Source organism: Gymnoscopelus microlampas (genome assembly GCF_963454915.1).
Source record: "Gymnoscopelus microlampas genome assembly, chromosome: 12".
Taxonomy (NCBI): domain Eukaryota; kingdom Metazoa; phylum Chordata; class Actinopteri; order Myctophiformes; family Myctophidae; genus Gymnoscopelus; species Gymnoscopelus microlampas.
This window is the reverse complement of record NC_139949.1, coordinates 26,765,200-26,784,292: the sequence shown is the minus strand read 5'-3', so window position 1 is coordinate 26,784,292 and position 19,093 is coordinate 26,765,200.

The window sequence follows — 19,093 nt, the reverse complement described above, 5'->3', positions numbered from 1 at the left end:
CTGGTGGTCAAAAGGCTGGCATTGAACTCGACAACACAATACAAGGGCAAGTAGGCTAATGAACTCGTTGAACTACTTTACTTCTGGCCAAGACTCAGAGACACAATACACAGCTTCACACAAATATGACTTACAGTAAATCAGCTATCAAGATACATTTCTGTGAATTGTGCAATTCTTTAGAGAACACATGGAGATTTCTTTATTTTTACACTGATTGATTACTCCATGAGAGATAACTGATGTTTAAAGATGCTCTATTTGCATTGACTATTATGAGGATAGAATTCCAAATCTGTCAAAAAATCTGTTTTTGAACTAGGCCTACAATTCTGAAATTCACCACACCATTCAACAATTTGCCTAGTAATTTGTTTTCATGAACATTGGAACTTATTTTGCTAGCATTTGCAGTAGCTGTTTACATTACTGTTTACAGTTAAACATTGATGCCCTGTGCTGTGGGTTCAGCTTTTGATAATTAATTGATAATTCTGATATAAGTCTGAAGATGCAGCGCAGTTTGGTGTAGTAGATTTAATAAATGTAACAGTTTTTAAGTGTTTCGAGTCCCAACAAACATTGGAACTCCACTCTGTCAACAAGGTTACAGACTGACTTAAGGCGTCTTGGACTAAGTTGAATGTGTGTGAACAGACTCATGTGATTTGTGGGTTTTGTTATCATGACTCAGTTTTTTTTTTTTTTTTTAGGACAATGTAGAGTGTATGTGGTGTGTGGTCAGACAATGAAATAATCAAAGTCAACGAAATGCAAGGGACCACAGTGAAAAAATGGGGCAGGAAAAGAGCAAAAAACATAAGGCGTGTCATCTGTTCAGATTAGAGGTCATCACCATGCAAGCTTGTGATGGACATTTCCATCAATATTTAATTTTTCCACGGACATGCAAAACGAGTAATCAGTATTACCAGAATCACATAGGCCTAGCCCTAAATATATAGTCATAGTGCTATATAGTGTCTACTCTATTCCATTGTATTTTTAGCCTATACATGCCCAAAATTTAAAAATGTCAGGGTTAAAGTGGTTAGCTATACTTTCGCAAACCTGGAGACTGGGAAGTTATACACTGTACGAATACTGGCAGGTGGCAGTCCTGAGACAGGCATTAAATGTGGCATGGTCCAAGTATATTCCAATTTCAATAATTGGGTCTTATCAGTACAGACAGTGCTTCCATCTTACATTGCAGGAGCAAAAGGGTCATACTTGAGGACAGGAAGAGATTAAGTTATACCAGCTATAAACTATTTTTTTGTTAGTCAACTTTAATAGTTGTGGTTTCCATTAAGGTGAGGTTAATGAGAAAGTCTAAGGTATATAAAGTACATCAATCAATCAATGCTGAATGGAACAAAGGATCTACAGTACACAATGAGTGATTCATTATAGTGACGATTCAAACAAAGACTTCGCCACTCGGCTGGGTACAGGGATTATCCGTTTTTTGACGCGTTTCCAATCAATTGAAGGTCCAAACAAATGCTGCTGTTGGGTGAGGTTCCCATTTATTCATTTAAACAGAGAATTACAGCAATTTTGTATGTGCATGTTAAAACGGTAAAAACCGTGTGATCTCCTCCTGTGTACCCAAACATTTCCATCATTAAGAGGCTTGTTGCACCTGTGCCTATTTGAACCTGCTGGTTGCCACGGCAACCCCCTCAAGGTGAACCCGCCCACACCAGGCTTAAAGGCACAAAGTCAGAATGGCTCCTTCACCCCGGCCCCTAATTGGGAAAGTATGGTGAACAATTACAAAACAAAAAAAAAGGAGCCATAATTCATAGTTAAACGTTAAAAGGGCATGGCAGGATTGAAAGGAATGCAGTGTCACAATAGTTTGATGCAAAGGTGCCTAACTTTGATCAGAGGTGAGGAGGAGTAGTCAGGGGATATTAGCAGAATATTTTCCAATCTTGGAATAAATTCCTTACCAAAAGAAATCTTCACCAATGTGTTTGTAAAGGTGTCTAGTAACACATCTCACAAAGACTGAAATTCAGTATCCCTAGGAGAATTTTTGACAGCTCCTTAAAGTTGGGGTACCCATCATAACCTTGGTTAAAAAAAAAAAAAGAAAAAAAAATCTGTTTTAAGTAGCACGTGAGGGGTCAAACTAGGGTGTTTTTATGATTCTGAATCCATTGCAATCATTTGTTTCGCACCAAAACCACTCCTTGGGCTAAAAACGGCCATAGCCATGTATACTTTTTGTGTAAAAAGCCCATTGAGATTGGGCCGTTTTTAGCCCAAATGATTGCAATGGATTCAGAATCATAAAAACACCCTAGTTTGACACCTCACATGCTACTTAAAACAGAATTAAATTTTGATTTTTTTGGGGGGATTTTTTTTTAACCAAGGTTATGGTGGGTACCCCAACTTTAAGGAGCTGTCAAAAATTCTCCTAGGGATACTGAATTTCAGTCTTTGTGAGATGTGTTACTAGACACCTTTGCAAACACATTGAAGATTTTGTTTGGTAAGGAATTTATTCCAAGACTTTTTTAATATCCCCTGACTAGAGGTCTGATGGTGAGGCAACTGACATAAATCAACTTTACTTTTTGACATTTTCATGTCTTTGTGACAGGGTCAAAGCAGGGGGGTGAAACCAAATTGTAACATTTTTTATTGATGATGAAAAACCTGTATTACGCACTTAAAAACATCATTCTCTTAACTATATTTCTGCACTGCATGTTTTATGGTTGACAATGTATTTCCCCCCGGTCCCCGAGCCACTTGACATTGGACTCCCCTATAGGCTGTGTGACATTGGCCTTGTGACAGCGGACGGCCAATGTCCCCAGGTCACGCTGGTGGCAGAGCGAATGAGGGCGGAGTAGGGTGTGGCCCACCTTATTCAAAAGTGAGCGCGAGCCACTTGGACACCAGAGAGACAGGCATACAGGGCAGTGTGGAAGTGACAGCCAGAAGGGACGGTTGTGCACAGGAGGAGCAGACATACCACGGAGCAGAGGTGGGGAATACAGTGATCGCGGCACGTACCAAGCCACCAGCAGCGGACGGTGAGCAGACGGCGCAGTAGCAGCAGAGACGGGGAGGACAGACAGACGAACCAAGGAACGGAGGAGAGGTCCAGTGGCGATAACGTTGCGCGCTTCACACCCTCAAAGCCAGACGTACAGTCTGGCGGGCGAGTAAGTGTCCTTCTATGCAACGTTACCTTTATAAACCCACGGTCCTAAACCTCATATGTGAAATATACCTGAACAGATGAACTGGTTCTAGTTTCTATGATTGCAGGCAATACGCACGAAGACAAGAAGAGACAGTGATTCCTGGCCTAAACCCCCGCTCCAGTTAAACCCCATATAAGGACATTCCCACCTTTTGCATTGAACCGTGATGAGTATATGACATATAGCAATTGAATTGGCACTTGGCACTTTACTGCTTCAGTAATAGTTGGCACTTTAACGCTAAATTCATTATTTATTTGCTATAGTTTGCACAAGCCCTGTCTGTTTTTAGTGTTTGGGGATTGTCTGTATTCCTGTATTTTAGTTAGTTAGTGGGCGCATTAGGAGGTTGAGGTTTTAGAATTAGTGTTATATTTTGTTTATGCTTTTCAATATTTTATGGCTTATAGACGCCACTGTATTAGCTAAATAAAATAGATTACCTTTTTATACAAACCTGTTTCCGTCCAGCTTTCTCCAAGGGATATGTGTTGAAGTGTTGTTCTCATTTAAAAGTATTGTACTTACCTGGGTAAACTCGAACCTGTGAATAGCCTAAGAAAGAGTGTTACAGAGGACCCTACCTCTTAAATAAAAAGGTGGCGTAGTCTTGCAGTACCTAACAAACAGTATGATTCTCACAGTAATTACGCACCCCGCACTTTACCGTGCAACTGATATTTTATTGTTGTGAGTTTAATGTGTATTGTTATTTATTTATTATTGAGACAAAGTAAAGAGTGTCAGCATTCTAAAAAGAAGTGGCAAGTTACATGTGACAACCTGGCCACCGTCACATATTTGGCGTAGTCGGCAGGACTGGGTAGAGAACAACACAAAATCCCTAAGAGAAACTGTATTGAAATTTTGCTGTTTTGCTGCTTTTTGTTTTGTTTTGTTTGGTTGAATCAAGAAAGTAATGATGATGATGCCAGTGTACCCAGGGGCACCGTGGCTACCTAAGTTTTCGGGCATAGAAGGTGAGGAGAAATACAGGGAATGGAGAGAACAGATTAAAGGATTATTGGGCACTCAGGATTTAACAGAGGAGAAAAAAGTTGCTTTTGTAGTACAGACCCTTACTGAGGAAGCTAAGCGACAAATTAGTGTAATTGACAAGGAAGATCGCAATACAGTGGCCAAAGTCTTTAAATGTTTAGACACGTTGTATAAAACATCTGTTTCTGCTTCCCAAGCTCGTGCCTTGTTCTATGGCTGTGCGCAACGCGCAGGCGAAAGTGTGCAGGCTTATATTTTGAGGCTTAGAGAGTTGTTCTGCGGGCTGCGGCGGCTCGACCCAGACACCGCTCCCTCCGATGCCATTCTGCGAGAGCAGTTACTTGTAGGACTGTCTGAAGGCCCTCTGGGTCAAGCCTTAAGAATATATGCCCGTCGAAACCCCACAGAAGACTTCGCCGCCCTAAAAAATGAGGCCTTCCTACTAGACACTGAACATAGAAGAGAAGGGACTGCTGAAATCTTGTGCCATGCTGTTAAACCTGTCTCTATCCCAACACCCTCACAGGAATCTGAATGGAGAGAGAAACTGAAACAGGAGATTATGGAAGACGTCAAATCGCAAATGCAGGGGTTTACGCAGGAGCTCATGAAAGAGATCAGACCGCTCCTTCGACCCAACACCACCGATACACGACCTCGCGGTTCGCCTCCATCTGAACGACGCCGGGAGCCGTACCAACGCAACGAGTGGGATGAGGGAGGTAGGCCGATCTGTAGGAGCTGTAGGCAGTCTGGGCACATTGCTCGCTTTTGTAAATCTGACCCCAATCATTTAAACTAGTACGCCCTGTCGCCGAGGTCCGGGAGACAGGGGTGCAGCGCGCACTCGCCAGATCAAGGGCTAATGAAGTGTTTATTGGGGACTGTCCGACTATTGGGATCACTATGGGAGGAGTCCACTTAAGGGGGTTACTGGATACTGGGTCACAAGTCACATTAATGCAGCAAAGCTTATTTGAGGAAAAATTCTCACACCTAACGTTGGGAAATGGGCCCCTTGTTTTTAAATTACGCGCCGCTAATGGTCTTGACTTACCGTACACTGGCTATGCCATATTGGACCTAGAGCTGGAGGGAATGAAGATCCCAGGGAGAGGAGTTGTAATCGTGAAAGATGAACATTGTACTCAACCGCTGATTATTGGGATGAATGTCGTGAACGCTGTATGGCATGCCCTCTTTAAATGGCCTGGGAGGCCTGTGTTTCCATGTCAGCAGGGAAGGACGCTGTGGAAGGACGCATTCGCCACCTGTAGGAGGGTGGAGGCAGTGACGAACGAAGATGGGTCCATCGGTTATGTGTGGCCGGTCGGCCGGCGGAAGATTCGAATCCCCGCGCAGAGTGAAGTGATGATCTGGGGCCGCGCTTGGAGAGGACCAAATGGAGCGGACTACGAGGCCTTGATGGAAGCCTTGCCGGATGGAAAAGATTTGGGAGTGGCCCGTGCCCTCGTCACGGTGCGCCACGGACGTGTTCCCATACGAGTGTGCAACCCACACGCATATAGTCTGGTCCTGGACCGCCACCAGAAGCTGGGGAGGCTGTACCCGGTGGAAGAAGCGGATGTCCGAGGCGGCAGGGACCTGAGCCTGTCCCTGGGGACCGACGGAGAGGTGGAAGTGGCCGTAATCAGTGTGGAAGATGATGGACCACTGAAGACCCTGCCCGAAGAGATGGAAGTGTTGACGGAGCGTGATGACCTGCCGGAGGCGCAGAAGAGAGAGTTACACGAGATGTTGTGTCGGTGGAAGAAGGTGTTCGCCATCCATGACGAGGATTTCGGACGGACGGACGTCGTGCAACACCAGATACCGACCGGAGACGCGGCACCCATACGAGAGCGACACCGGCCGTTGCCGCCCTCCATGTACCGGGAGATGAAGACCCTCCTGAATGAGATGCTGGAGAAGGGAGTCATCAAGGAGAGTTGCAGTCCGTGGGCGGCACCTATCGTACTGGTCAAGAAGAAAGATGGCAGCTGGAGGTTCTGCGTCGACTACAGGAAACTTAACGCCGTGACGCACAAGGACGCCTTCCCCCTACCCAGGATAGAAGAGACGCTCACCAGCCTGACGAAGGCGCAATGGTTCTCCACGTTAGACCTGGCCAGCGGGTATTGGCAAGTAGGAATGGATCCCCGGGACCGGGAGAAGACCGCCTTTACGACCCCGCTGGGCCTGTTCGAGTTTCAACGCATGCCGTTCGGGCTTTGTAATGCGCCCGCGACGTTCCAGAGGCTGATGCAGCAGTGTCTGAGTGGTCAGGTGACAGAATCCTTGCTGGTATATCTTGATGACATTATAGTATATTCACCTGACTTCTCCTCTCATCTACAGCACCTCGAGCTCGTCTTCCAACGCCTGTGGAGACATGGACTGAAGCTGCGGTTAGACAAATGCAAACTTCTGCGGAGGGAAGTGCAATTTCTGGGCCATGTCGTGGACAAAGAGGGAGTGCGGCCCGATCCGGAGAAAGTGGTGGCAGTGCGGGACTGGACACCACCCTCAACGGTCCGCGAGGTCCGCGCGTTTCTAGGTCTAGCGGGTTACTATAGGCGTTTCGTGTCCTCTTTTGCTGCTATAGCACGACCCTTAAACAACTTATTGATAGGAATCCCAAATGACGTAAAATCCCACCAGTGTAAAGTCGAGTGGACTTCGGAGTGCCAGCGGGCGTTTGATGCGTTAAAGAGTGCCCTCACACAAGCCCCGGTGTTAGCGTATGCGGATTATACACAGCCTTTTGTGGTTTACACTGATGCGAGTGGCCGTGGGTTGGGAGCGGTTCTAGCCCAGGTCCAAGACGGTCACGAACGTGTAATAGCTTATGCAAGCCGCAGTCTCCACCCGACCGAGCAGAATGACGCAAATTATAGCTCGTTCAAATTGGAGCTTTTGGCCCTTAAATGGGCCGTGACCGAGAAGTTTAAAGATTATCTCACTGGCGCTCGATTCACAATATTCACGGACAATAACCCTGTTGCGCATCTCCAAACGGCTAGATTGGGAGCTGTGGAACAACGGTGGGCTGCTCAACTTGCGTCGTTTACTTTCGACATCAAGTATCGACCGGGCAAAAACAACGCCAACGCTGATGCCCTATCGCGGTTCCCAGTGCAGCCTGTAGATGTGGCGGCTGTACAATCGACGCCAGCAGCCCGGGAGGATGAGTGGAGAGAGACGCAGGATCGGGATCCAGATGTGCAGGTGGTGAAGAGGTGCGTGGAACGGGGGAGAGCCCCTAATATGGTGGAGAGGAAGAACTGGACTCGGGGAGCGCGGCAACTGTTACGCCAGTGGAACAAACTGATTATACGAAATCATGTGTTATATAGGAAGGTGACCGATCCTTATACCAAAGAACAATACTCACAGATCATTTGTCCAGGTTCACGCAGAGAGGAGGTATGGAGAGGAATCCACACGGCCGCGGCGCATGCTGGGTTGGAGAGGACCTTGGCCCAGCTGCGACGTCGGTTCTATTGGCCAGGCATGGAGGGAGCGGTGCGTCAGTTACAACAGGGTTGTGTCGCCTGCAGCCTGCAGAGGAACAGGTCAGAGCCTCGGGCCCCCTTACAACCCTTTGAAGTCTCATATCCACTAGAAGTAATAGCCATTGATTTCCTCACATTAGGTAGGCCTACTGATGCGTGGCAAAACATTCTGGTAGCTACTTGTGACAGGGTCAAAGCAGGGGGGTGAAACCAAATTGTAACATTTTTTATTGATGATGAAAAACCTGTATTACGCACTTAAAAACATCATTCTCTTAACTATATTTCTGCACTGCATGTTTTATGGTTGACAATGTATTTCCCCCCGGTCCCCGAGCCACTTGACATTGGACTCCCCTATAGGCTGTGTGACATTGGCCTTGTGACAGCGGACGGCCAATGTCCCCAGGTCACGCTGGTGGCAGAGCGAATGAGGGCGGAGTAGGGTGTGGCCCACCTTATTCAAAAGTGAGCGCGAGCCACTTGGACAGCAGAGAGACAGGCATACAGGGCAGTGTGGAAGTGACAGCCAGAAGGGACGGTTGTGCACAGGAGGAGCAGACATACCACGGAGCAGAGGTGGGGAATACAGTGATCGCGGCACGTACCAAGCCACCAGCAGCGGACGGTGAGCAGACGGCGCAGTAGCAGCAGAGACGGGGAGGACAGACAGACGAACCAAGGAACGGAGGAGAGGTCCAGTGGCGATAACGTTGCGCGCTTCACACCCTCAAAGCCAGACGTACAGTCTGGCGGGCGAGTAAGTGTCCTTCTATGCAACGTTACCTTTATAAACCCACGGTCCTAAACCTCATATGTGAAATATACCTGAACAGATGAACTGGTTCTAGTTTCTATGATTGCAGGCAATACGCACGAAGACAAGAAGAGACAGTGATTCCTGGCCTAAACCCCCGCTCCAGTTAAACCCCATATAAGGACATTCCCACCTTTTGCATTGAACCGTGATGAGTATATGACATATAGCAATTGAATTGGCACTTGGCACTTTACTGCTTCAGTAATAGTTGGCACTTTAACGCTAAATTCATTATTTATTTGCTATAGTTTGCACAAGCCCTGTCTGTTTTTAGTGTTTGGTGATTGTCTGTATTCCTGTATTTTAGTTAGTTAGTGGGCGCATTAGGAGGTTGAGGTTTTAGAATTAGTGTTATATTTTGTTTATGCTTTTCAATATTTTATGGCTTATAGACGCCACTGTATTAGCTTAATAAAATAGATTACCTTTTTATACAAACCTGTTTCCGTCCAGCTTTCTCCAAGGGATATGTGTTGAAGTGTTGTTCTCATTTAAAAGTATTGTACTTACCTGGGTAAACTCGAACCTGTGAATAGCCTAAGAAAGAGTGTTACAGAGGACCCTACCTCTTAAATAAAAAGGTGGCGTAGTCTTGCAGTACCTAACAAACAGTATTATTCTCACAGTAATTACGCACCCCGCACTTTACCGTGCAACTGATATTTTATTGTTGTGAGTTTAATGTGTATTGTTATTTATTTATTATTGAGACAAAGTAAAGAGTGTCAGCATTCTAAAAAGAAGTGGCAAGTTACATGTGACAACCTGGCCACCGTCACATATTTGGCGTAGCGCGGCAGGACTGGGTAGAGAACAACACAAAATCCCTAAGAGAAACTGTATTGAAATTTTGCTGTTTTGCTGCTTTTTGTTTTGTTTTGTTTGGTTGAATCAAGAAAGTAATGATGATGATGCCAGTGTATCCAGGGGCACCGTGGCTACCTAAGTTTTCGGGCATAGAAGGTGAGGAGAAATACAGGGAATGGAGAGAACAGATTAAAGGATTATTGGGCACTCAGGATTTAACAGAGGAGAAAAAAGTTGCTTTTGTAGTACAGACCCTTACTGAGGAAGCTAAGCGACAAATTAGTGTAATTGACAAGGAAGATCGCAATACAGTGGCCAAAGTCTTTAAATGTTTAGACACGTTGTATAAAACATCTGTTTCTGCTTCCCAAGCTCGTGCCTTGTTCTATGGCTGTGCGCAACGCGCAGGCGAAAGTGTGCAGGCTTATATTTTGAGGCTTAGAGAGTTGTTCTGCGGGCTGCGGCGGCTCGACCCAGACACCGCTCCCTCCGATGCCATTCTGCGAGAGCAGTTACTTGTAGGACTGTCTGAAGGCCCTCTGGGTCAAGCCTTAAGAATATATGCCCGTCGAAACCCCACAGAAGACTTCGCCGCCCTAAAAAATGAGGCCTTCCTACTAGACACTGAACATAGAAGAGAAGGGACTGCTGAAATCTTGTGCCATGCTGTTAAACCTGTCTCTATCCCAACACCCTCACAGGAATCTGAATGGAGAGAGAAACTGAAACAGGAGATTATGGAAGACGTCAAATCGCAAATGCAGGGGTTTACGCAGGAGCTCATGAAAGAGATCAGACCGCTCCTTCGACCCAACACCACCGATACACGACCTCGCGGTTCGCCTCCATCTGAACGACGCCGGGAGCCGTACCAACGCAACGAGTGGGATGAGGGAGGTAGGCCGATCTGTAGGAGCTGTAGGCAGTCTGGGCACATTGCTCGCTTTTGTAAATCTGACCCCAATCATTTAAACTAGTACGCCCTGTCGCCGAGGTCCGGGAGACAGGGGTGCAGCGCGCACTCGCCAGATCAAGGGCTAATGAAGTGTTTATTGGGGACTGTCCGACTATTGGGATCACTATGGGAGGAGTCCACTTAAGGGGGTTACTGGATACTGGGTCACAAGTCACATTAATGCAGCAAAGCTTATTTGAGGAAAAATTCTCACACCTAACGTTGGGAAATGGGCCCCTTGTTTTTAAATTACGCGCCGCTAATGGTCTTGACTTACCGTACACTGGCTATGCCATATTGGACCTAGAGCTGGAGGGAATGAAGATCCCAGGGAGAGGAGTTGTAATCGTGAAAGATGAACATTGTACTCAACCGCTGATTATTGGGATGAATGTCGTGAACGCTGTATGGCATGCCCTCTTTAAATGGCCTGGGAGGCCTGTGTTTCCATGTCAGCAGGGAAGGACGCTGTGGAAGGACGCATTCGCCACCTGTAGGAGGGTGGAGGCAGTGACGAACGAAGATGGGTCCATCGGTTATGTGTGGCCGGTCGGCCGGCGGAAGATTCGAATCCCCGCGCAGAGTGAAGTGATGATCTGGGGCCGCGCTTGGAGAGGACCAAATGGAGCGGACTACGAGGCCTTGATGGAAGCCTTGCCGGATGGAAAATATTTGGGAGTGGCCCGTGCCCTCGTCACGGTGCGCCACGGACGTGTTCCCATACGAGTGTGCAACCCACACGCATATAGTCTGGTCCTGGACCGCCACCAGAAGCTGGGGAGGCTGTACCCGGTGGAAGAAGCGGATGTCCGAGGCGGCAGGGACCTGAGCCTGTCCCTGGGGACCGACGGAGAGGTGGAAGTGGCCGTAATCAGTGTGGAAGATGATGGACCACTGAAGACCCTGCCCGAAGAGATGGAAGTGTTGACGGAGCGTGATGACCTGCCGGAGGCGCAGAAGAGAGAGTTACACGAGATGTTGTGTCGGTGGAAGAAGGTGTTCGCCATCCATGACGAGGATTTCGGACGGACGGACGTCGTGCAACACCAGATACCGACCGGAGACGCGGCACCCATACGAGAGCGACACCGGCCGTTGCCGCCCTCCATGTACCGGGAGATGAAGACCCTCCTGAATGAGATGCTGGAGAAGGGAGTCATCAAGGAGAGTTGCAGTCCGTGGGCGGCACCTATCGTACTGGTCAAGAAGAAAGATGGCAGCTGGAGGTTCTGCGTCGACTACAGGAAACTTAACGCCGTGACGCACAAGGACGCCTTCCCCCTACCCAGGATAGAAGAGACGCTCACCAGCCTGACGAAGGCGCAATGGTTCTCCACGTTAGACTTGGCCAGCGGGTATTGGCAAGTAGGAATGGATCCCCGGGACCGGGAGAAGACCGCCTTTACGACCCCGCTGGGCCTGTTCGAGTTTCAACGCATGCCGTTCGGGCTTTGTAATGCGCCCGCGACGTTCCAGAGGCTGATGCAGCAGTGTCTGAGTGGTCAGGTGACAGAATCCTTGCTGGTATATCTTGATGACATTATAGTATATTCACCTGACTTCTCCTCTCATCTACAGCACCTCGAGCTCGTCTTCCAACGCCTGTGGAGACATGGACTGAAGCTGCGGTTAGACAAATGCAAACTTCTGCGGAGGGAAGTGCAATTTCTGGGCCATGTCGTGGACAAAGAGGGAGTGCGGCCCGATCCGGAGAAAGTGGTGGCAGTGCGGGACTGGACACCACCCTCAACGGTCCGCGAGGTCCGCGCGTTTCTAGGTCTAGCGGGTTACTATAGGCGTTTCGTGTCCTCTTTTGCTGCTATAGCACGACCCTTAAACAACTTATTGATAGGAATCCCAAATGACGTAAAATCCCACCAGTGTAAAGTCGAGTGGACTTCGGAGTGCCAGCGGGCGTTTGATGCGTTAAAGAGTGCCCTCACACAAGCCCCGGTGTTAGCGTATGCGGATTATACACAGCCTTTTGTGGTTTACACTGATGCGAGTGGCCGTGGGTTGGGAGCGGTTCTAGCCCAGGTCCAAGACGGTCACGAACGTGTAATAGCTTATGCAAGCCGCAGTCTCCACCCGACCGAGCAGAATGACGCAAATTATAGCTCGTTCAAATTGGAGCTTTTGGCCCTTAAATGGGCCGTGACCGAGAAGTTTAAAGATTATCTCACTGGCGCTCGATTCACAATATTCACGGACAATAACCCTGTTGCGCATCTCCAAACGGCTAGATTGGGAGCTGTGGAACAACGGTGGGCTGCTCAACTTGCGTCGTTTACTTTCGACATCAAGTATCGACCGGGCAAAAACAACGCCAACGCTGATGCCCTATCGCGGTTCCCAGTGCAGCCTGTAGATGTGGCGGCTGTACAATCGACGCCAGCAGCCCGGGAGGATGAGTGGAGAGGGACGCAGGATCGGGATCCAGATGTGCAGGTGGTGAAGAGGTGCGTGGAACGGGGGAGAGCCCCTAATATGGTGGAGAGGAAGAATTGGACTCGGGGAGCGCGGCAACTGTTACGCCAGTGGAACAAACTGATTATACGAAATCATGTGTTATATAGGAAGGTGACCGATCCTTATACCAAAGAACAATACTCACAGATCATTTGTCCAGGTTCACGCAGAGAGGAGGTATGGAGAGGAATCCACACGGCCGCGGCGCATGCTGGGTTGGAGAGGACCTTGGCCCAGCTGCGACGTCGGTTCTATTGGCCAGGCATGGAGGGAGCGGTGCGTCAGTTACAACAGGGTTGTGTCGCCTGCAGCCTGCAGAGGAACAGGTCAGAGCCTCGGGCCCCCTTACAACCCTTTGAAGTCTCATATCCACTAGAAGTAATAGCCATTGATTTCCTCACATTAGGTAGGCCTGCTGATGCGTGGCAAAACATTCTGGTAGCTACTGACTTATTCACCCGTTATAGTTGGGCTATTGCCACCCGAGACCAGACTGCGCACACCACTGTCCGTGCGTTATGGACGCATATTATCCAGCCGTTCGGCTGTCCGGCCCGGTTCCACTCAGATCGAGGCCCCAACTTCGAGTCCGAGTTAATGCACCATTTATGTCAGACTTATGGTATTGCAAAAAGTCGCACCACTCCGTACCACCCGGCTGGGAACGGTGGAGTGGAACGATTTAATCAGACATTACTGAACATGTTGCGATCACTAGACACTGATAAACAAGGAAGATGGAATGAGCACTTACCCGAGTTAGTTCATGCTTATAACAACACGATCCATAGTGCTACGGGTTATGCCCCCGCCTACTTAATGTTTGGCCGACATTTGAGGCGCCCTATAGATGTCCAGTTAGGAGTGCAGTCAGCGCAAGAGCGCATGGGAGTGGGTGGCTGGGTACAGGACCACCAACAGAGAATGGCGACAGCTTATAGGACCGCAGGGGAGAGGATGGGAGAAACGGCCAAGAGGAGAAAGCAGGTTTATGACCGTAGGGCCGGTATTACACCCCTATTACCAGGAGAGAGAGTGTGGATTCGAAATAGGAAGAGAGATGGCCAGGGGAAATTGAGTACGTGGTGGGACCCCGAGCCTTACGCAGTGATGGAACAGGTGGGAGCTACGGGGTTGGTGTACCGAGTCAGACCCGAGAAGGGGGGGGCGAGAAAAGACCATACATAGAAATGCGTTGAAAGTGTGTGTAGCCCCCAGGTCGCCCCACGAGGACCCCCCAGCTGTAGTGCAGCCCGAGCAGGTAGAAGCAACAACGCCGCAGTATTATGGGTTTCTCTCCGTCCCGAGAGCACCAGATGAGCCACGGCGCTCGGGAAGAGCAAATATAGGCCAGCCACCCCAGAGGTATGGACATGATTAGGGACAGTTGCAGGGACTGGCAACGGAAAAGTGGGGGGGGATGTGACAGGGTCAAAGCAGGGGGGTGAAACCAAATTGTAACATTTTTTATTGATGATGAAAAACCTGTATTACGCACTTAAAAACATCATTCTCTTAACTATATTTCTGCACTGCATGTTTTATGGTTGACAATGTATTTCCCCCCGGTCCCCGAGCCACTTGACATTGGACTCCCCTATAGGCTGTGTGACATTGGCCTTGTGACAGCGGACGGCCAATGTCCCCAGGTCACGCTGGTGGCAGAGCGAATGAGGGCGGAGTAGGGTGTGGCCCACCTTATTCAAAAGTGAGCGCGAGCCACTTGGACAGCAGAGAGACAGGCATACAGGGCAGTGTGGAAGTGACAGCCAGAAGGGACGGTTGTGCACAGGAGGAGCAGACATACCACGGAGCAGAGGTGGGGAATACAGTGATCGCGGCACGTACCAAGCCACCAGCAGCGGACGGTGAGCAGACGGCGCAGTAGCAGCAGAGACGGGGAGGACAGACAGACGAACCAAGGAACGGAGGAGAGGTCCAGTGGCGATAACGTTGCGCGCTTCACACCCTCAAAGCCAGACGTACAGTCTGGCGGGCGAGTAAGTGTCCTTCTATGCAACGTTACCTTTATAAACCCACGGTCCTAAACCTCATATGTGAAATATACCTGAACAGATGAACTGGTTCTAGTTTCTATGATTGCAGGCAATACGCACGAAGACAAGAAGAGACAGTGATTCCTGGCCTAAACCCCCGCTCCAGTTAAACCCCATATAAGGACATTCCCACCTTTTGCATTGAACCGTGATGAGTATATGACATATAGCAATTGAATTGGCACTTGGCACTTTACTGCTTCAGTAATAGTTGGCACTTTAACGCTAAATTCATTATTTATTTGCTATAGTTTGCACAAGCCCTGTCTGTTTTTAGTGTTTGGTGATTGTCTGTATTCCTGTATTTTAGTTAGTTAGTGGGCGCATTAGGAGGTTGAGGTTTTAGAATTAGTGTTATATTTTGTTTATGCTTTTCAATATTTTATGGCTTATAGACGCCACTGTATTAGCTTAATAAAATAGATTACCTTTTTATACAAACCTGTTTCCGTCCAGCTTTCTCCAAGGGATATGTGTTGAAGTGTTGTTCTCATTTAAAAGTATTGTACTTACCTGGGTAAACTCGAACCTGTGAATAGCCTAAGAAAGAGTGTTACAGAGGACCCTACCTCTTAAATAAAAAGGTGGCGTAGTCTTGCAGTACCTAACAAACAGTATTATTCTCACAGTAATTACGCACCCCGCACTTTACCGTGCAACTGATATTTTATTGTTGTGAGTTTAATGTGTATTGTTATTTATTTATTATTGAGACAAAGTAAAGAGTGTCAGCATTCTAAAAAGAAGTGGCAAGTTACATGTGACAACCTGGCCACCGTCACATACTGACTTATTCACCCGTTATAGTTGGGCTATTGCCACCCGAGACCAGACTGCGCACACCACTGTCCGTGCGTTATGGACGCATATTATCCAGCCGTTCGGCTGTCCGGCCCGGTTCCACTCAGATCGAGGCCCCAACTTCGAGTCCGAGTTAATGCACCATTTATGTCAGACTTATGGTATTGCAAAAAGTCGCACCACTCCGTACCACCCGGCTGGGAACGGTGGAGTGGAACGATTTAATCAGACATTACTGAACATGTTGCGATCACTAGACACTGATAAACAAGGAAGATGGAATGAGCACTTACCCGAGTTAGTTCATGCTTATAACAACACGATCCATAGTGCTACGGGTTATGCCCCCGCCTACTTAATGTTTGGCCGACATTTGAGGCGCCCTATAGATGTCCAGTTAGGAGTGCAGTCAGCGCAAGAGCGCATGGGAGTGGGTGGCTGGGTACAGGACCACCAACAGAGAATGGCGACAGCTTATAGGACCGCAGGGGAGAGGATGGGAGAAACGGCCAAGAGGAGAAAGCAGGTTTATGACCGTAGGGCCGGTATTACACCCCTATTACCAGGAGAGAGAGTGTGGATTCGAAATAGGAAGAGAGATGGCCAGGGGAAATTGAGTACGTGGTGGGACCCCGAGCCTTACGCAGTGATGGAACAGGTGGGAGCTACGGGGTTGGTGTACCGAGTCAGACCCGAGAAGGGGGGGCGAGAAAAGACCATACATAGAAATGCGTTGAAAGTGTGTGTAGCCCCCAGGTCGCCCCACGAGGACCCCCCAGCTGTAGTGCAGCCCGAGCAGGTAGAAGCAACAACGCCGCAGTATTATGGGTTTCTCTCCGTCCCGAGAGCACCAGATGAGCCACGGCGCTCGGGAAGAGCAAATATAGGCCAGCCACCCCAGAGGTATGGACATGATTAGGGACAGTTGCAGGGACTGGCAACGGAAAAGTGGGGGGGGATGTGACAGGGTCAAAGCAGGGGGGTGAAACCAAATTGTAACATTTTTTATTGATGATGAAAAACCTGTATTACGCACTTAAAAACATCATTCTCTTAACTATATTTCTGCACTGCATGTTTTATGGTTGACAATGTATTTCCCCCCGGTCCCCGAGCCACTTGACATTGGACTCCCCTATAGGCTGTGTGACATTGGCCTTGTGACAGCGGACGGCCAATGTCCCCAGGTCACGCTGGTGGCAGAGCGAATGAGGGCGGAGTAGGGTGTGGCCCACCTTATTCAAAAGTGAGCGCGAGCCACTTGGACACCAGAGAGACAGGCATACAGGGCAGTGTGGAAGTGACAGCCAGAAGGGACGGTTGTGCACAGGAGGAGCAGACATACCACGGAGCAGAGGTGGGGAATACAGTGATCGCGGCACGTACCAAGCCACCAGCAGCGGACGGTGAGCAGACGGCGCAGTAGCAGCAGAGACGGGGAGGACAGACAGACGAACCAAGGAACGGAGGAGAGGTCCAGTGGCGATAACGTTGCGCGCTTCACACCCTCAAAGCCAGACGTACAGTCTGGCGGGCGAGTAAGTGTCCTTCTATGCAACGTTACCTTTATAAACCCACGGTCCTAAACCTCATATGTGAAATATACCTGAACAGATGAACTGGTTCTAGTTTCTATGATTGCAGGCAATACGCACGAAGACAAGAAGAGACAGTGATTCCTGGCCTAAACCCCCGCTCCAGTTAAACCCCATATAAGGACATTCCCACCTTTTGCATTGAACCGTGATGAGTATATGACATATAGCAATTGAATTGGCACTTGGCACTTTACTGCTTCAGTAATAGTTGGCACTTTAACGCTAAATTCATTATTTATTTGCTATAGTTTGCACAAGCCCTGTCTGTTTTTAGTGTTTGGGGATTGTCTGTATTCCTGTATTTTAGTTAGTTAGTGGGCGCATTAGGAGGTTGAGGTTTTAGAATTAGTGTTATATTTTGTTTATGCTTTTCAATATTTTATGGCTTATAGACGCCACTGTATTAGCTAAATAAAATAGATTACCTTTTTATACAAACCTGTTTCCGTCCAGCTTTCTCCAAGGGATATGTGTTGAAGTGTTGTTCTCATTTAAAAGTATTGTACTTACCTGGGTAAACTCGAACCTGTGAATAGCCTAAGAAAGAGTGTTACAGAGGACCCTACCTCTTAAATAAAAAGGTGGCGTAGTCTTGCAGTACCTAACAAACAGTATGATTCTCACAGTAATTACGCACCCCGCACTTTACCGTGCAACTGATATTTTATTGTTGTGAGTTTAATGTGTATTGTTATTTATTTATTATTGAGACAAAGTAAAGAGTGTCAGCATTCTAAAAAGAAGTGGCAAGTTACATGTGACAACCTGGCCACCGTCACATCTTGTTGTCCTTATATGATGCAATCATGTCCCGTACATGATTGCATCACAACATAGAATACCACAAATCTCCTGCAACATTAATGAGCATGTCATCCCAACAATGATTCAAACTATTTTTTTAAGATTCAATTGTGTATTTTAGAATATGTTTTTACATTATAATGAAAAAGTATTGGTGATAGAGAGGCGAGGCGCGCAGAGAGAGAGAGAGAGAGAGAGCAAAGGATATTTTCTGTCTTGCAAATATATATTTTTTGATTGCTGTTTTACTTTGTTTTCATTCAAAATAATGTTTTGCTCTGTTTATATAAATGTTTTTGCTTGCACATTATAATGTTTTGCTTGATGTTTTAGTTTTCATTCAAAATTATTTTCTGCTCTGTTTATAATTTTTCTCCCTCAAATCTTTTTCTTTGGTTAATAAAGACACAAATGTAACTCCTACATGTCTGTGATTACCATACTTCCCATAGGGGATGTATGGGAGGGAGAACCAAAATGGTTTTCGAGAGGAGAGAACCACCCTAGTCTAGATCTTGGCCTTAAGGAGGATCATCGAGGAAGAGGAACCACCTGGCAGCTGTGCTGTGTTTCATCGACTTGAAAAGGGCATTTGATACACAGAGGCACAATGAGATACTCAAGGTTATGATGTTCCTCCCACCCTTCTCAGGGCCATAGATAATGAGATACTCAAGGTTACGATGTTCCTCCCACCCTTCTCAGGGCCATAGAAGAATGGCCTGAAAGAAGTCAAAGACTTCAAATACCTGTGTTCATGCCAGGTCAACTTGAAAGAACAAGACCTTAAAGTGAGGAAAGCACTTGTATGGAGGGCTCTGAATGGCATGGCCAGTGTATCCCTGACATATCTAGATCAGTTCTTCTCTGCAACTGTAGAGTCTGTTCTCCTATATGGCTGTGAATGCTGGACTCTGAAGCCAAGTTGACCAGTTTCAGAAAAATATTCCCCAGGTTTAAAAGTGTTTCATAAAGTTTTTCAAAATATCCCATGAAAAGATATGTTTTATATAATCTTCTACCGTAGACTATTAT